General features: G+C 58.6%; 1 pseudogene; it reads left to right on the forward strand.

Moving 5' to 3' along the window:
* The first annotated feature begins 3,483 nt into the window (after positions 1 to 3,483).
* Positions 3,484 to 17,990, forward strand: LOC135999709 (scavenger receptor cysteine-rich type 1 protein M130-like; annotated as a pseudogene).
* The last annotated feature ends 1,098 nt before the right edge of the window (positions 17,991 to 19,088 follow it).

The following is a 19,088-nucleotide window of genomic DNA, read 5'->3' on the forward strand; positions in this document are numbered from 1 at the left end:
GACATGTCCTCCTACACCCATTTCCTGGAATGTGAAGGCGAAGGAAGGGATTGCGGAACCCAAATGGACAGGGGAAAGAAAGGCATGTTGTGTACAGGGTGCTTGCAAGGCCTCAGCCATGGTGTCCTTCTGGGCAGAGTGGTGCTGATGGGGCTCAAGAAGTGGATGCTGTGTGGGAAGTTGGCTGAACCATTAAGCCCAAATATCATGAGTGGTACAAAGTCCTCCATGCAGCCAGTTACTAGTGTCATCTCTCAGTGAACAGCACTTGGGCCAACACTGTTGAACATCTTTATACTCCCCTTCTAAGATGTAACAGAGTGCACTTTCATTGCCTTTGAGGATGATGCAAAGCTGGGTGGAGGCCTTGAGCAACCTCACCTGGTTGACCGTGCCCTGAGCAGGAGAGTGGGACAAGATGAGTGAGACAAGGGCTCTCTTCAAACCTGAGTTATTCTCTGATTTGAAAGAATTTCTGCCTTGGAGAGGTTTCTGGAGAGACAATAGGTAGAAGAAGAATTTAAAACAAAGAAAGTCAAAAGGGGAGATATAGAAGGTGTTAACATAAATACAGCTGCTCCAGTGAGGAGTGCTTTTCATGCACATTGTTAGTAGGAAACATATTTGACAAATTTGAACACGGTGTGGAAGCGAGATGGGTGTCTACAGCCTGCAAGGAAAGAGGGGCAGGTGTAAGACTGTGTAGAACATGCTTCAGTCTTGGTCAGGTCCTGGGGGCTAAGGAGCGGGATGGATGGGTGTGGTATCGTGAGGTCAGTTGTGTCTCAGACACTCATAATCCACTCAGAAGCATGTGGCTGTGCGGGGATAGTGAAGTCAGTTGTGTCTCTGGAGGTAACAGGCCAGCAGCAGGAACATGGCTGGAAAAGAACCTCTGCCGAAGAACAGCCAGTGAGGGTGCAGACACATCAGTGAAGGGACAGAAATGCTGGGCTGAGAGCAGGTGGGGAAGCAGATGGGTGTCTGCAGCCTGCAGGGAAAGAGGGGCAGGTGTAGGACCGTGTAGAACAGCCTGTGATGGAGATGGCAAAGGGTGTTGGCAAGGCTGGAAGGCACCAACAGAACCCAGGTCTCTGTCCCCTTGGCCATGGCAGTTGTCTCTGCCACTGAGGTCTACGAGAAGACGTGTTGTCCTCTTGGCACTGGGGCCTCGTTGCTTCCTTGCAGCCCCATGGGGAAGCTGGAAGTTGTTGTACCAGTGTTGTCCTTCCCTCAGCCTTGCATACCCACATCCCACGGTCCCAGGAAGAGCCCTGAGCCCTGTGTGAGGGACAGGATCCCCCTTCCCATTGCCTGGAGGTCATGGCTTCTCCTTTCTGCTTTAGAAAGCAAGCCAAGGGGTTTCTCACCATCAGAGCTGAAGAAAGGACTAAAAGGAGACCTCATGGTGGCTACAGCTTCCTCACAAGGGCAGAAGGAAGGGTAGCTACTGATCTCTTCTGTCTGGTGACCAATGACACAACCCAAGGGAATGGAAGAAAGATGCACCAGGGGAGGTTTAGGTCGGACATGAGGAAAAGGTTCTTCACCCAGAGGGTGCTGGACACTGGAACAGGCTCCCCAGGGAGGTGTCATGGCCCCAAGCCTGACGGCGTTCAAGAAGAGACTGGACAACGTCCTCAGACACATGGTGTGAACTGTGGGGTTGCCCTGTGCAGGGACAGGAGTTGGACTCGATGATCGTTGTGCACCCCTTCCAACTCAGAATGTTCTACAATTCTATGAAACACTAGATCCAAACTCCATGTTTTCATTGTCCAAATGAGTTGTAAACATACAGATCATGTGCATGTCCATTGTGTGCATGCAGTGAGATGAACCCAAGTGAGCACAAACACTACCAGCTATTCCTCGGGGTGCCATAAAGGTCAATGGAACAGAGATGGTGTTCAGGGGTCTCTTGCAACCTGTGTTATTCTAGGATTCCATGAATCTTTTCCTTGGAGAGCTCTTTCAAGACAGAATAGACAGAGGAAGAAGAAAAAAAAAAAAAAGAGACAGAAGCAGACATATAAAATGCGCCAGTGTAAATACAGGAGATCCTCTGAGGAACATTTCTCCACTCAAACCCTTGATAAGAAATCTATTAGATAAATTTGATGAAACCAGCTTAGTTTTATCTGCTCACACACTGAACCACAAGGAGGGTGATGGCTGGGTACGATGCCATGTTCCCAGCTGTGTCTCAGGAACTCATAGTCCAGTAGGAAGCCAATGGCTGTGGAGGGGACTGTGAGGTCACTTGTGCCTCTGCAGGAGACAGGCCAACAGCAGGAACATGGCTGGGAAAGGGACTGGGAGGTCACACATATGAGACGAGGAATCGGGCCCAATCAGCATGGCTTTATGAAAGGCAGGTCCCACTTGACCAACCTGATCTCCTTCTGTGACAAGGTGACCGCCTTAGCAGATGAGGGAAAGTCTGTCGTGGGGGAGTGAATCCGCCACACAGGCTGTGGATGTTGTGTACTTAGACTTGAGTAAAGCCTTTGACACTGTATCCCACAGCATCTCCTGGAGCAGCTGCAGCTCATGGCCTGGATGGTGTATCTGCGATGGATAAAGAACTGGCTGGAGGGCCGGGCCAAAGAGTTGTGGTGAACGGAGCGAATCCAGTTGTGGCTGGTCATGAGTGGTGTTCCCCAGGGCTCAGTATTGGGGCCAGTTTATTCTCTTTATCAATGGTCTGGGCAAGGGGATCAAGCGCACCCTCTGTAAGTTTGCAGATGACACCAAATTGGGTGAGAGTGTTGATCTGCTGGAGGGTAGGAAGGCTCTTCAGAAGGATCTGGAGCTGCTGGTTCATTGGGCTGAGGACAATTGTCTGAGGTGTAACAAGGCCAAGCGCAGAAGAACTCGCCAATGAACCCAGGAACCACAAATTGGATGTTGAGATGCCAAACAGAGGCACCTCCCTGGTTGTGGGGGTCACCCAGCTGCCTGTAAAGCCACTGTGGGTTGCAGGCTGGTCGTAAATAGGTTTCCTCATCCTTAGGTTCATAACCTGATTGAATGTTCCAAACTGCTCTGACTGAGTGAGGGGAGAAGTCAGGAGTGTGATGGGACTTGCCCAGGTCCACCTGAGCCACACCAGCCAAACCCAGTGTGCTGCGTGTGTGATGTCAAGGGGTGGGGAAGGGGGTGGTGGTGGATGTCAATGTCTTGAACACTGTAGGACCTGAGCAGGGTGCACATGGTATGGAATAAGGGGTGGAGATTGTACTGGCTGGGATGAAGCTAATTTTCTTGTTCACAGCCCCTGCTGATGGTGCCCAGAACAGCTTTGACAACACTCTGACATTGTAGCAGTTGCTGAGCAGCACTGGCACAGCCTCAAGGCCTTTGCTGTTTCTCCCTCTGCCCTAACAGTGTGGAGGCTGCAGGTGACAAGAGGCTGGAGGGGACGAAGCCAGGAGAGCTGACCCCAACTGACCAGAGGGATATTCCACACCATATGACGTCATGGTCAGCAATAGAACTGAGGAGGCAGGTGTGTTCTTCAGAACATCCTTTGCTCAGAGACAGGCCGAGCATATGTATCTCCTGCTCTGAGTGATTACTTCTCCACTTATTAAATTGTCTTTATCTTGACCCATGAGATATTCTTTCTTGCTTTTGCCCTTCCAGTTCCCTCCCCCATCCCGCTGCTGGGGATTGAGCAAGTGATTGGGTGGGCGCTGCCAGATGGGGTCACCCCCAACATGTGCACAGAGCAAATAGGTTGTGCGGGTGAGGTCCCTGGTGTCTCAGTAGATCACAGGCCAGGAGCTGACTCAGCGATTGTGTAAGTGGTTGCAGGTCACTGACACCCGAGCAGCTGACAGGCCCAGCGCAGGCACACAGTTTGTGTCACAGCTTGTGAGGTCACTTGTGCCTTTGTGTCTCGCAGGCGAGCAGACAGCAAGTGGGTGGATGTGACGTGGTCAGGTCACTGGTGCCTGAGGAGCTGAAGGCAAGAGGGAGAAACGTGGCTTGGGATGTACTTGTGATGTCAGTCCTGGCTGAATGGCTGATGGGCCAGGACCAGGTGCACGTCCTTACAGGTGCTGGAGAGGTCACCAGGTGTCTGAGTCAGTCACCCCTGAGTAGCTCACAGGCCTGGAGTAGGCCCATGGCATGTGTAGGTGCTTGTAATGTCACTGCTGCCTGAGCAGTGATAGGCCAGGAGCAGGCCCACAGTTTGTGTAGGTGGTTCTGCGGTCATTGGTGTCTGAAGAGCCAACAGGCCAGGAGCAGGCCCATAGTTCATGTAGGTGGTTTTGCGGTCATTGGTGTCTGAATAGCCAATAGGCCAGGAGCAGGCCCATATCAGACATAGATATTATGATATCACCAGTGGCTGAGTAGTAGATGGGCCAGGAACAGACACATGGCTCGTGTGGGTGCTCCTGATGTCACAAAAACATATTTATACCCCACCCAAATTCAGCTTTTTGGAGCCATTGTCAGCAGAAGTCCATAGAGTGCACACACACGTGTGACAGTGTAACCAATGAGCACACAGCAGTGGCAGTACAGGTGTGAGGTCACTGTCAGTATAACCAATGAGCACACAGCGGTGGCAGTACAGGTGTGAGGTCACTGTCAGTATAACCAATGAGCACACAGCGGTGGCGGTAGAGGTGTGAGGTCACTGTCAGTGTAACCAATGAGCACACAGCGGTGGCGGTAGAGGTGTGAGGTCACTGTCAGTGTAACCAATGAGCACACAGCGGTGGCGGTAGAGGTGTGAGGTCACTGTCAGTGTAACCAATGAGCACACAGTGGTGGCAGTAGAAGCTGTGAGGTCACTGTCAGTATAACCAATGAGCACACAGCAGTGGCACTCGAGGGTGTGAGGTCACTGTCAGTGTAACCAATGAGCACACAGCGGTGGCAGTAGAGGTGTGAGGTCACTGTCAGTGTAACCAATGAGCACACAGCGGTGGCAGTAGGAGCTGTGAGGTCACTGTCAGTATAACCAATGAGCACACAGCGGTGGCAGTAGAGCTGTGAGGTCACTGTCAGTATAACCAATGAGCACACAGCGGTGGCAGTAGAGGTGTGAGGTCACTGTCAGTGTAACCAATGAGCACACAGCGGTGGCAGCAGGATCTGTGAGGTCACTGTCAGTATAACCCATGCACACCCAGCACTGGCAGTAGGAGGGTGCAGTGCTCACGTCACCGGTGACACCCCATGGCCATGGAGCTCGGTGCAGACCGTCCATGTGCTGTCACAGGGTCCCCACGAGGTACCGGAGCTGCCCGGCCCCGTGTCTGCGAGGCCGAAGGAGCAGCCCCTGCAGCCCTGGCTGCAGCCGTCGGGGTGGGGGTGGCTCGGGGGCACCGCAGGGATGTGCCCGGGCACGGCGCCCGGAGGAAACCACAGACTTCCTGCCCGGGCGCCGCGGGGGGAGCGCGGGGGCTGTGGTTTGTGCACCTGCAGGCTGCAGCTCTGATCCACCCGTGGGGAATAACGGCCCCTCGGTGACACACTGACAGGCAGGGACGCGTCTGAGCCCCTGGGCTGCACGTCTGCTGCCAGGACAGGGACGTGTCCCAGCTCCAGCTCCTGCGAGGGACCTTCCGTGGGCTCTCCAGGGAGCGGTGGGTGAGCCAGCGCTCCTGGGATGGGGCTCTGCCCTGGGCTAAGGCCCTTTCCCAGCTGCTGCTCCCAGCACTGTGGGGTCTGTCACAGGGGCTGTTTCCTTCCCTTCCTGACACAGCCCCGGTGCAGTCGCAGCCCCATGGGTCTTATAGCACAGGAGTGTTTGGACGCTCCCTACCTCGAGCTCTTGGATAGTCTGTCACAGGACATGCTCGGTGCTCCTGGTCCACACCACAGGGCTCAAGGAGTAAAAAATTGTTTGCCCCACTACAACCAGCCCTGTCCTGTGACGTTCCACCAGCACAGTGATGTGACACCTGCAGTGGAGCCGTCCCTCATATATGGTCATGAATAGCGCTGGAGAAGTTCATTGGAGGACTGGGCTGTGTCGGAGGGGAGATAGCTCCCGATAATGTCTAAAAAGGTGCTGCTGCTTCGATTGGCTCCTCCTGTAGCTGGGGGGGCATCTGCAGACATATATTGCCCTCCCATCATCATTGTTCCCACGAGTCCCTGGAGCTGTGGCAGGGAGTGCGGCACAGAGGGATGCGCCATCAGGGCAGGAGGCTCAGGATGGGCACAGAGGGACTCCTGTCCCCTCAGACGCTGTGGCTGCTCCTCTGGGTACAGCTGTGCAGGGGTAAGTGCTGACTCCCTTGTCCCACCGCCCAGGGCCAGCGGGTACCAGTGTGGTCATGGGGATCTGTCTGGGAATGGGGTTTCTTTGCAGGTGCTGCTGAGACAAGGGGCAGAAGGTGCTCAGATCCATGGAGCCTGTGCCCTTCCCTGTGCCTATCTGGGTGGGAGAGAGTATCTCCTTTTCCAGGGCTCCAGTGTTCAGGGCAGCCTGTGCCTGGCTGGATTCACAGATACCCTGTCCTGGGGTACCATTTTGGACCCCCTTGTTCCCAGCACTCTGCCTCTGGAGCCAGTGGTGGCCTCACTGGTGATGGCAGCACCCAGAGATCCCCAGGCCACTGCCAACCTCTGGGGTGCCCCAGAGGGTTTGTGTGCTGCTCAGCACCCCTTGTTCCAGGGTAGCCCTGACCCCACGGGGGCAGTTTGTGCCCTGCAGAGAGAAGAGGATGGGGACATCTGCAGTAGGGAGACGTCCTTCCTGGGGGGCCTGGCCCAGTGCAGGGGCTGGGCTGACACCAGGAGAGGAGGGGATGTGTGGTCCTGTGAATGGTCTCAGTGGGAACAGGGAAAGCCCTGGGGCTGGGCCGGGTTTGGATGGTGCTGGGGCAGGTGGTTTGCAGGGGAAGCTGCAGCCCTGGGTATACAGGGCTGTTCAGGGTGTGCTGGTCTGGGGACAGCTGCTGCCCAGTGCAGGGCTGGGCAGTGTGTGGGTGGGCATGGGTGGGGGTCAGGTGGCCTTTGGGGTGGGAAGAGTTGCCTTGTGTGGTGGGATGGAGCATGACCCAGCAGTGCTGGACCTGGGCACCCCCAGCCTTGTGCAGCTGTGGGGACAGAAGGGACCCTTGCGCTGCTCTGGGGACAGCCTGGAGGGGAGGGGGCTCCCACCCTGGTTCCTCTGACACAGCTCAGACAGGAGGTTCCCCCAGACCTGCAGCACTGGGGCTCGGCGCTCTCCTGACTCATCCCGTGTTGGTGTTTGAAGGTGCTGTGGAGGTGAGGCTGGCGGATGGCGGCAGGCGCTGTGCTGGGAGAGTGGAGGTGAAACACCAGGGACAGTGGGGGACTGTGTGTGATGACTACTGGAGCATGAACGATGCAGCAGTGGTTTGTAAGCAGCTGGGCTGTGGGTCTGCTGTTGGAGCTCCTCAGTACGGACACTTTGGGGCAGGATCTGGCCCCATTTGGATGGATAATGTCGGCTGTAACGGCACTGAATCTACCCTGGCTGATTGCAAACATGCAGGATGGGGTGAACATAACTGTGATCATGCTGAGGATGCTGGAGTGATGTGTTCAGGTAAGGGGTCAGCGTGTTCCCACCTTTGGGGCTGGGATGCAGGAAGGGACCTGGCTATGCCATAAGGAGCAACAAACATGCTGGACCTCGGCCGAGTGTGGCCAATCATGCTGTTGAACGGGGACTGTCATTGCTGGTGTAACTGGTCCCTAGGGAAAGCTGTGACAGCCCTGTGGCGACAGGACCCCATGCAGGCAGCGCTGACAAGCTGCCCAACCCCTCCTGCCTGCCCACAGCTCCCCACACTGACCCATGAAACAGGGTCTCTGCCAGCACTTACTGACTCTCATCCCTTCTGCTGTCACCCTCTGAGGCAGCGTGAGGCCAGGGGGACATGCGGGTCTCCCGTCCCCTGCCTGGCCATTGGCCTGGGACCTGTGCACCCCTGGGCAGAGCACGGTGTCCCTGGATGAGAACATCCCCCTCGAGCAGGCAGGGGAGGGCTCTGGACAGGCACCAGCCATGACAGCAGTTGCTCCATATCTGTGCTCTCGGACTTTTCCCACCTAAAAGGAACCTCTGAACACCCCAGGAACACCCCTGGGAGCAGAGTGCGTTTCTGGTTGCACGCAGGTGATGATGGTCCTGCCTGGCCCAAGCTCTACAGGGGCTGAGCAGCTGCAGCTTCATCATCATCTGGGCCAGTTCTCCTGGACCCCAACTGCTCACACGGCTGCAGTGCTGGGGGGACCGTGCCAGGCAGCACAGAGGAGCTTGTGTGGGAGCCCTTTGTGTGAGCAGCACCTGTGGCTGTGAGTGTGTGGCAGACACACACCTCGGGTGCTCTGGTGGTGTAGACAAGGGGAGGAGGAGTCTTGGATGTGTTTCTGGCACCAGCCCTTCCCCAACAGCTTCCTCTGGGATGTGCAATGGGCACTTTGGCCACGGCTTGCCCGGAGGCGATATGGGACATGGGCATTTAACTGACAGAGGGCTCTGGGAACTCCCAGGTGTTTTGGTGGGTTTTTTTCCAGGATTTGTCCGTCTGGTGGAAGGGAAGAGCCGCTGCTCAGGACGTGTGGAGATCCATGATGGGGACCAGTGGAAAACTGTTTGTGATTCCCACTTTGGCCCCAAAGCTGCTGAGGTGGTCTGCAGGGAGCTGCAGTGCGGCGTGGCCCTGCCTGTGTCTGGAGGAGGTCACTTTGGAGAAGGGGTTGGTCCCATGTGGGATGGAGAGCTGCAGTGTGTGGGGAATGAGTCCCTCCTGTCCTCCTGCCCCACGGGGTCCTCCCAGGACCAGGCCTGCACCCAGATGAACAGCGCTGCTGTCAGCTGCACACGTAAGGACTCGGGGTGGGGTGTTGAAGACCGGGGTGAGCTCCAGCCTGAGGAGGGGACAGTTTGTGATTGTGGAGACAAGGGAACTGGGGCATCTGTTCCCACAGGCTGGCAGAGATGTGACATTCCTGGGGATCACAGAGAAGGGCAGGGCTGGGCTAATGCCCAAGGACAAAGAGGGGCCATGGGCAGGGAGGGCTCCCTGGGATCAACATGTTGCTCCACAGCGGATACACAAGGGCCTGAGATGATGATGTGGGAGGTGCCCAGGGCGGATTGTGGTCCATTGGAGCTGGGGGCCCTGGGAGAAACAGCAGCCTGTGCTTGGGGATCCTTGGGGACAGGTCTCTTGTCAGGGTGCTGGTTGGGGAGGAGTGGGTGCTCTTGGTGGGTGTGAGCCAGGGGCAGGTTGAAGGGTCTATCAGGGTAGAAGGAAGTGCTGAAAGCTCTGGGGTCACAAATGACCCAGCAGAGCTCTTCACTCCAGCCTTGCAAAACCCATGGGGCTACAAGGGACGTCTGCACCATATTGGGGACAGTCTGGAGGGGAGGGGACTCCCACCCTGACACCCACAGTGCTGGGGCTTGACGCTGATCTGACTGGTCCTGTGTCAGTGTTTGAAGGTGCTGCGGAGGTGAGGCTGGCGGATGGCGGCAGGCGCTGTGCTGGGAGAGTGGAGGTGAAACCCCATGAACAGTGGGGGACTGTGTGTGGTCACTACTGGAGCATGAATGATGCAGCAGTGGTTTGTAAGCAGCTGGGCTGTGGGTCTGCTGTTGGAGCTCCTCAGTACGGACACTTTGGGGCAGGATCTGGCCCCATTTGGATGACTTATGTCGGCTGTAATGGAACCGAATCTGCCCTGTCTGACTGCAAACATGCAGGATGGGGTGAACATGACTGTGTTCACCGTCTTGATGCTGGAGTGACGTGTTCAGGTAAGAAGTCAACCTGTTCCCACCTTTGGGGCTGGGATGGGGGAAGGGACCTGGCTGTGCCCTCAGGGAACAAAAAGCATGAGCCAGAGAATGTGCCAGTGTTGCTGGTCCAACTGCTGAGCTGGGACTGTCATTGCTCATGTTCCCAGTCCCTGGGAAAGCCCAGAAGGAACCTACCCCAGAGTGAACTAACCCTGCAACAGTGTCTCTGCCCGACCTCAGCTGGTGTCTTGGGCTGCACATGAATCCTCCATCCTGCCCTGGGGTGTCTGCTGGTGTCTGTCGGTTCCCACTCATTCTGCCAGATCCCAGCCAACAAGGCTGAGGATCCCTGAGCTGGAAACACCAAGAGGGAACATGCCGGCACCCCACACCTTGGAGGAAGAGCATGAGATGGCTGGTCACGCTGGGATGTTCTCCCTCAGGGACATGCGAATCTTGATGAGGGCACTTTTCAGGAATTTTCTTGATGGAGAGCACGAGCGCTGGGCCCTGGGCAGAGGAGCAGGCGGCACACGGCCCCTCGCTACCCAACCCCAGGGCTTGGCTGTGTGGTCCCGATCTGTGAGGCTTAAGGAGCTCGGCAACTGCTTGACTCTGGCTGCTTCTTCTGCATCACTGCATGCACGGGCTGGTCCTGAGACATCGCACAGGACTGTAACAGCCCTGTGGGGACAGGGTCCCATGCAGGCAGCACTGACCAGCTGCCCAACCCCTCCTGCCTGCCCACAGCTCCCCACACTGACCCATGAAACAGGGTCTTTGCCAGCACTTACTGACTCTCGTCTCTTCTGCTGTCACCCTCTGAGGCAGCGTGAGGCCAGGGGGACATGCGGGTCTCCTGCCCCCTGCGTGGCCATTGACCTGGGACCTGCGCACCCCTGGGCAGAGCACGGTGTCCCTGGATGAGAACATCCCCCTGGAGCAGGCAGGGGAGGGCTCTGGAGAGCGCCAGCCATGATAAGAGCTGCTCCATTTCTGTGCTCTGGGACATCTCCCACCTAAAAGGAACCTCCCAACACCCCAGGAACACTCCTGGGATCAGAGTGAGCTTCTGGTTGCACCCAGGTGATGATGGTCCTGCCTGGCCCAAGCTCTGCAGGGGCTGAGCAGCTGCATCTTTGTCATCATCTGGGCCAGTTCTCCTGGACCCCAACTGCTCACATGGCTGCGGAGATGGGGGGACCGTGCCGGGCAGCACAGAGGACCTTGTGTGGGATCCCTTTGTGTGAGCAGCACCTGTGGCTGTGAGTGTGTGGCAGACACACACCTCGGGTGCTCTGGTGGTGTAGACAAGGGGAGGAGGAGTTTTGGATCAGTTTCTGGCACCAGCCCTTCCCCAACAACTTCCTCTGGGATGTGCAATGGGCACTTTGGCCACGGCTTGCTTGGAGGTGATGTGGGACGTGGGCATGTAACTGCCAGAGGGTCTGGGAACTCTCAGTTTCTGTGGTGTTTTTTTTTCCAGGATTTGTCCGTCTGGTGGGAGGGAAGAGCCGCTGCTCAGGATGTGTGGAGATCCGTGATCGGGACCAGTGGAAAACTGTTTGTGATTCCCACTTTGGCCCCAAAGCTGCTGAGGTGGTCTGCAGGGAGCTGCAGTGCGGCGTGGCCCTGCCTGTGTCTGGAGGAGGTCACTTTGGAGAAGGGGTTGGTCCCATGTGGGATGGAGAGCTGCAGTGTGTGGGGAATGAGTCCCTCCTGTCCTCCTGCCCCACGGGGCCCTCTTGGGACCAGGCCTGCACCCAGATGAACAGCGCTGCTGTCAGCTGCACACGTAAGGACTCAGGGTGGGGTGTTGAACACTGGGGCTGTGACAGGGGTCTGGGAACAGAGGAAGGACCAGGCTGGGTGGGTGTAGGACAGGAGGGATCATTGCACCGTCTCCAGCACAAAAACCATGCACAAGGAGAAGAAAGGCATCTGTCCCTTTGGACTCTCCGCTGACTACCGAGGCTACAAAAGCACCAACCCACCCTCTCTCCTCCTCTGTCCCCAGAGTACACAGCGTTCAGGCTGGTGAACGGCAGCACAGCGTGTGCAGGGAGGGTGGAGGTCCAGGTGCTGGGGACCTGGGGGACCCTCTGTGCCTCCTGCTGGGATCTCTCAGATGCCCACGTTCTTTGTCGTCAACTCCACTGTGGGTTTGCTGAGTCCACTCCTGGAGGAGAACATTTTGGGAGATACACTGGCCCTGTCTGGAGAGACTCGTTCCACTGTGACGGGACTGAAGCCCACCTGGGACAGTGCCCAGTGACCACCCTGGGGGCCTCCCCATGCTCCCACGGGAACAACGCTGCTGTCATTTGCTCAGGTCAGTGCTGGGAAAATGGTGCATTAGCTCCATTTCCCTTTGTGGGAGACATGGCCAACCAAAGCTGGGTCCCATGGCAGCACCAGGCTGAATTTCTCCCTGGAGGATCCCTGGGGGGCTTTCCCTGCTCAGACTGACCGCTCTGCTCTGGGAGAGCTGAGGTCTGAACAGAGGCAGACACCTGTCCCCAGGGCAGCGCCTCAGGCCCCAGCACCACTGCCAGGCCTGTGCTCCATAGGATGAGCCCAGGACAGGTCGGTGGGGCTCTGCTCCATCCCTGTGGCTGCAGACAGCCACATCCCATCCCCACAGAGAGCCCTGCAGAGCCTCATCCCACCACCCAGCAGCAGCAGACCTGGCTGTGAGCTGCAGACAGGGCCTGGGCTTTGCCCTGGCTTCTCGTCAGCACAGGGCTCAATCTTGTCCTGTCTGGTCGGACAATCCCCCCTTGCCCTCCTCCCTGGAGGCTGCCGTGCTGCCCGGTGCCGCTGATGGCTGTGGCTCCTCTGCTGTCCCCAGGCCCAGCCGACTCTGCGTCCCTGCGGCTGGTGGGCGGAGGGAGCCGGTGCGACGGGCGAGTGGAGATCTTCCAGCGCGGGACGTGGGGCAGAGTCCTGGACGACCAGTGGGACGTGCAGGAGGCCAGCGTGGTGTGCTGGCAGCTGCGGTGTGGAGAGGCAGAAAAAGCCTACAACCCCCCAAAGCCTGAGCGAGGGACGGGCCCCGTGGGGCTGCGAGGGGTCCGGTGCGCAGGGCACGAGGCCAGCCTGACCCTCTGCAACACCTCCCTGCCCAGGAGTTGCTGTTGGGAGGGGTTGTGGAGGACGTGGGAGTCATTTGCTGGGGTGAGCGGTGCTGCACGAGCCCCCAGATGATGGGGTGGGGGGCAGCCACCCCCTGACAGCACCTGGGGTTTCTCCCCACTGCAGGGAGCCAGCGGGTCCGGCTGGTGAACGGGTCCGGGCGCTGCGCAGGGAGAGTGGAGATCTACTACCAGGGCAGCTGGGGGACCGTCTGTGACGATGGCTGGGACCTGTCTGATGCCGCCGTCGTTTGCCACCAGCTGGGCTGTGGAGGGCCGGTGGAGGCGGCCGGCTCCGCTCGGTTCGGGGAAGGCTCCGGGCACATCTGGCTGGACGGTGTGAACTGCTCTGGGTCCGAAGCTGCTCTCTGGGACTGCGCTGCCGGGCCCTGGGGGCAGCACGACTGCGGGCACAAAGAGGACGCGGGCGTCATCTGCTCAGGTCTGTGCTGGGAGATGTGCTGGGATCCTGGCTCTTGGAGAGGCTGGGATGCAGGGAAAGCCGGGCATGGCCAAGGCTGTCCCTGGCTGAGCCCCTGCCTGAGCCCGGCCTATGGACACCCGTGCACGGGTGCCCTCAGTCCCACTGGGGTCCCCGGGGAGCTCAGCTGTCCCCCAGGGTGAGTGGGGAGAGCAGGGCTGTGTGTCCATCAGGGACTTCTCTCTGCCCTGGCTGCAAGGGGGACTTGCTGGCCCTGCCCTGCCTGCCTGGGGGCCTGGGGAGTGCAGAGGTGCCCTGCCTCCCACAGCCCCAGACCAGCCTGTTCCTCTTGCTGCCTTTCCTCCCAGAGTTCATGGCCCTGAGGCTGGAGAACAGTGACGGCTGCTCCGGGCGCCTGCAGGTTTTCTACAACGGGACGTGGGGGAGTGTTTGCTCCAACGCGATGACTCCTGACACGGTGTCGCTGGCATGCGAGGAGCTGGGCTGTGGGGACGGAGGATCCCTGGAAACAGTCCTGCCCTATGGCAGCGTGTCTGGCCCTGCCTGGCTGGATTATGTGCAGTGTGGGGAGAAAAACATCTCTTTTTGGCAGTGTCCCTCTGCTCCCTGGGACCCACAGTCATGCGATGACCTGCGAGATGAGACCCACATCACCTGCAATGGTAATTCTGAGCCACTCGGGTCCGGTGTCATCCCAGCTTCTGCTCCCCTCTGGGCACAGCCAAATGCAGAGAAAGAGCTTGGAGGGGTTTTCATTTCCATGTCAGACTCTTCTGCTGCTGATGGCACAAACGTGACCACAGTTCTCAGAGACCCACACGTCCAGCAGCACTTGCCACCCAGCAGTGCCTGGGGGAGGCAGTGACATCTCCAAGTGAGGTCTCAGCAGAGACCAGATGGGGTTCAGAGGAGCCTCCCCTCCATGGACACCCCCTGCTGCTCTGTGACCAACATGGCACACACAGGCATGACCAGAGCTCAGCCCCGCTCTCTTCTGCACAATCCACAAGCCAGCCCCTTCACCACAGTGTTTCCTTCCTCAGGGAGACGCCCAGAAATGCCCCCAGAGCCTTTGGCCCCGTGCCCCAACTCCACCAGCTGCACAGGTAGGGAGCTGCTCCTCTGTGTGCTCCTCTTGCCTGGCAGGGCTCTGCTGTCTGAGTGCCATGGCAGCTCTTTGCCTTCTCCAGACAGGGAGAAGATCCGTGCCGTGGGAGGCGAGGACGGGTGCTCGGGCAGAGTGGAGCTCTGGCATCACGGCTCCTGGGGGACAGTGTGCGATGACTCCTGGGACATGCGGGATGCCCAGGTGGCGTGCAGGCAGCTGGGCTGTGGCCCCGCGGTGTCTGCCCTGCGTGAGGCTGCTTTTGGGGTGGGGCAAGGCCCCATCTGGCTGGAGCGGGTGGAGTGCCGGGGGACGGAGTCGTCTCTGCAGGACTGCTGGGCCCGGCCTGGGGACGGACGTGCTTGCCGGCATAAGGAAGATGCTGCTGTGCGCTGCTCGGGTGAGCTGGGGCTGGGACCCCTTGCTCGGGTATTGGCAGGGAGCTGGGGAAGGCCTTTCACCCGCTTGGTCCTGGCACAGCCCCTGAGCTCCCGAGAGCAGGAATGTTCCTGTGGGGTGCAGCAGGCTGGTGCCACGCAGGGAGCAGCCTCGGTGGAACTGGATGTCCTTGGGCCACTGCCCGTGGGGCCCTGCAGCTCCAGGGCCATCCCCTGGGCTGTCTGTGCCACCCTGCCTGCCACCCAGAGCAGAGGCCACGGGCCCTGTCCTGGGTCCCTTTCTAGCACTACAGGAGGGGCAATTTGGCTGGGATGTGTCAGGAACACCTACAGACACACATGGGTGTGTGGAGGGGAGGCTCCCTGGTACGTGCACTCCCACCCTCTCAGCCCAGCTCTCCTTTTCCTCCTCTGCAGCTGCGCCCAGGACAGCAGCATCCCCACCCCAAGCAGGTAACTTGTCCTCCCCCCAGGGCTGGGTATCCCAGGGCCAGACTCTGACCCACAGTTGGGTGGAAGGGGCTCCTTGCTGGAGTGTGAAACTCCCAGGAGGAGGCACTGGGGTGTTTGTGTGGGGGTTGAGGAGGGCTGTAATGCACTCAGCAGGGTGGAAGCTTCTCCATCACTCTCCCCCTGGGCCCTCCACTGCCTGCTGCCTTGTGTGATGGGGGTCAGGACTGGTGCTGCCTCCACCTCTCCCAAGGCTGGTGCTGTTCTTCCATGTTCTTGCCCATGCAGATCCCACCCGGGGCCGTCCGGCTGTCAATGGGAGGATCTCAGTGCCCGTCATCATCTGCATCATCCTGGGGGCCCTTCTCTGCCTGCTCCTGGCCCTGCTGGCCGGGCAAGTGCTCAGAGCCAGGGCTGGGCGCAGAGGTGGGTCCTTCCACAGAGGTCCCAGTGATGCCTCCTGGAAGGGCTGTGGGTGCTGCGGGGGGTCAGTAAGGGGCACAAGCAGAGCTGAGGGGATGAGACTGTGTGCTGCCACCTGTTCCATGCACCTCATTGACTGTCTGGCCATAGGGCACCAGCAGCAAGGGGTGGAGAGAGCCCAGAGGTGGTGGGAGCAAGAGATGGGGCAAGGAGAGAAATGGCAGAGGAGGACCAGGGAACATGTTATCCTGGGGGAAATGCTATCCTTTGGGAGATGTTATCCTGTGGGAGATGTTATCGTGGAGGAGATGTTATCCTGTGGGAGATGTTATCACGGAGGAGATGTTATCCTGTGGGAGATGTTGTCCTGGGGAGATGTTATCCTGGAGGAGATGTTATCCTGGTGGAGATGGCCAAGGCTGGCAGTGCTCTGGGTAGTGCTGGAGGGTGCCCTGGGGCAAACAAGAAGACAGGAGGAACACAGAGCAGCAGGGCCCATCTCCACGGTGTCAGGCCCCAGGCTGACCCTCTGCCCAGCCCTGCCTGCCCTTGGTAAGGCTGGGGCCCTACTATGGACTCATGGGGCAGACAGGCGTCAGCTCCAGGTGGAGAGGAAACATGTGAGCTGCTCTGGGGTCAGACAAGGGGGGATGACCCAGGGGCCAGAGGGGCTTGGGCGCTGTCTCCAAGGGTGTGATGCTGCCCCAGATCATCTCCACAGTGATGTGGCCCTCACTGGGGATGTGGCAGCTGTTCCTGGACAGCACAGTGGGGCTGTGCTGTTGGAGCAGTCCTGGGCTGGGCCAAGGAACAGGTCTGGGGGAGCACAGTGGGGTCCCATCGCCCCTCTGCCTGTCCCTGTGCCAGCCCTGCCTCTGTCCCCAGGCTCCAGGACAGCCCAGGAGCTCTTCCCCGAGGCCGTGTATGAGGAGATTGGTTACAGCCCAGTGCAGGAGAAGCAGGCGAGGTTTGGTCGCTCAGGTGGGTGTGGGCACATCTGCAGGACCCTTTCCCCTGGCCCACCCCAGGGCTGACCCTCTGAAGCCCCCAGCCCGTGGTCCCTGCAGTGCTGGGGCTGTGTGGTCTGTGGGGAGAGCACCCAGGTCCTGGGCCCGGGAGAGGAGCTGCCTCCCAACCAGCTTTGCTGATCGCAGCTGGACAGCCCCTCTCTTCCTGCCCCTGCACCCCACTTGACCAGTGAGGGATGAGCTGTCCTGGGGCAGCTCTGGGAGCACCCCTGAGACAGAGCTTGTCCCAGGGGAACAGGGTGAATTCCCAGCCCTCCTCCCCATGCAGCCCCAGCTCTGTGGGTCCCCCTTCCCCAGCAGTGCTGGCCACGAACCAGGTCAGTGGGCTCGCTCCATAACACCCGCTGCGCATCTCTCCAGGCTCCTCTTCAGAGCAGTCCCTGACCCGGCTGCAGCCCTACCCTGGGTACCGTGAGGAGGAGGATGGTCTGGGATCAGCACCAGGTAATGAAGCAGGAAGGGGCTGATCTGCCTGCAGACAAGTGATGGAGAGAGGTGTCACTGAGTGTCACTGTCAGATGGGGAGGACATGAGGGTCTCCTGTGTTGCTGCCAACACCAGTGCCTCCCATCCTCTGCTCTGCAGGATGTATCTTCTCACTGTCACCAGCTCCCCTCTCTTTTCAGATGTTCTTGTTCTGCATGGGGATGACCCAGCAGAGGGCTATGATGATGCCAGGGAGGTTTCTCACCCTGAGGAGGACGATGGCCCTGGACAGGGAGCTTGGGAAACGCCCAGGGTGCCAGAGGAGGGAGCAGGACCCAGGGATGCACCCAGAGGTGAGAGGGAAATACAGCGCTGCTGGTTCCTGGGATGCCATCCCTGCTCACACCCTAGTTGCTGCTGTACTGAGACCTAAACCTCTTGGGAAGGGGAATCCTGCCCCAGGAGTTTCCCATGGAGGGACTGGAGGGTGGAAGAAGGAGCTGAATGTGGTGAGGAGCAGGGAGGAAGGTGGTGCACAGACCCCATGGGGTGAACTGCAATGTCCTGCATTGCTGCTTGCAGGGGGCAGCCTGTGCTCCCAGAGAAGTGCCGGGGTCCCTGGAGCTGAAGGAGACACCTCGTCCCTGTCCCCGGGGAGCATGGGCTATGATGATGCTGAAGAGATCTCTCTGGCACATCCTCGTGAGGACACAAAGGCTGTGACAGAGCTGGGTGCACAGCAATCCCTGAGCCCCCGGCCAGGAGAGCCCATCCCTGCTGTGCAGGTGGGTGCAGCTGGGAGGGAGGAGAGGTCTGTGCAGCTGGGAGAGCCGTGAGCACCGGGGAACTGTCTCCCTTTGCCCATGGGCAGCAGAAACAGCCCAGAGTTTCCTCCATTTTTTCCCTGTTTTTACACAGTGCATCATATTTGTTCTCATTAAAAGTCTCAGTGGACTTTAGCCGGGATCTGGTTTGTGTCTGCCCAGGCATCGGGAAATCTTCCTGAGTTTGATCAGAGGCAGCAGAGAACAAAGACATGGCGGTGGGGAAGGGGTTTGTCTCAGGGACAACAGGTTTGGGGTCAGGTTGTGGGGCTGCTAGAACCCGTGGTCGCTGTGGAATAATCCTGCTGACAGAGACGTTCCCATCCCGCTTTGCCACAGGCAGTTTCTAGTCAAAATGGCTCTCTAATAGGTGCCATGATGCACCCCAGTGCCCATTTCTTCACCCCAAGATCTCCCAGCTGCTCTTTCCCCCAGGCCCTGCCTGGGCCAGGCTGGTCCCACAGCGCAGAGGCCGTGACAGAGCTGCCAATCAGGGTAAGTCCTGGGCTGTGACCCCGCAGAAGCGAATCCTAAGGTGGTCAAGGTGCCCTTTAAACTCCAGATGGCCCCAGAGGTGATGATGGCCCACAGATCTCCTCCTGCAATGGTCAGGAGGCACATGGGTCCCCGAAGCCCGTCTTCATCAATGACTCTCCTGTTCTTGCTCAGCAAGAACCTAGAAGGACTCTTTTGGAGCAGTAACAGTCATGCAGGCACTACCCCTGCAGCCAAACATTTTCAAGCTCATTCTCAAAGCTGAAAAGACAGTAACTTTGCTTGGACATAAAGTCTGTCCCTCTCCTCTCAGTTGTTCTCAGTCACAACAAAACCCAACTTCCCTGGAATATTTGGGTATGGAAACGGGGGACAGTTGAGACACTTGTGCTGTGAGCCCTGGCTCTGGGCTGAGAGGATGGAGAGCACAGCAGCTTGTGCAATGCTCAGGAAATGCAAGTAAAAGTAAAAATGACATTCAGTGGTAGAGCTGGGGCTGTTTGGGAGTCCCAGTGTGATGGCTGGTGACTTCCAAGCTAGACCCCAGGGGAGCCACTGCTGGTATTTCTGTCCTGACCTGTGCCCTGGCAGCAGGGAGGAACTGATGCAGAGGGA

This window comes from Caloenas nicobarica, chromosome 29 (assembly GCF_036013445.1).
Source record: "Caloenas nicobarica isolate bCalNic1 chromosome 29, bCalNic1.hap1, whole genome shotgun sequence".
In the NCBI taxonomy this organism is placed as follows: Eukaryota; Metazoa; Chordata; class Aves; order Columbiformes; family Columbidae; genus Caloenas; species Caloenas nicobarica.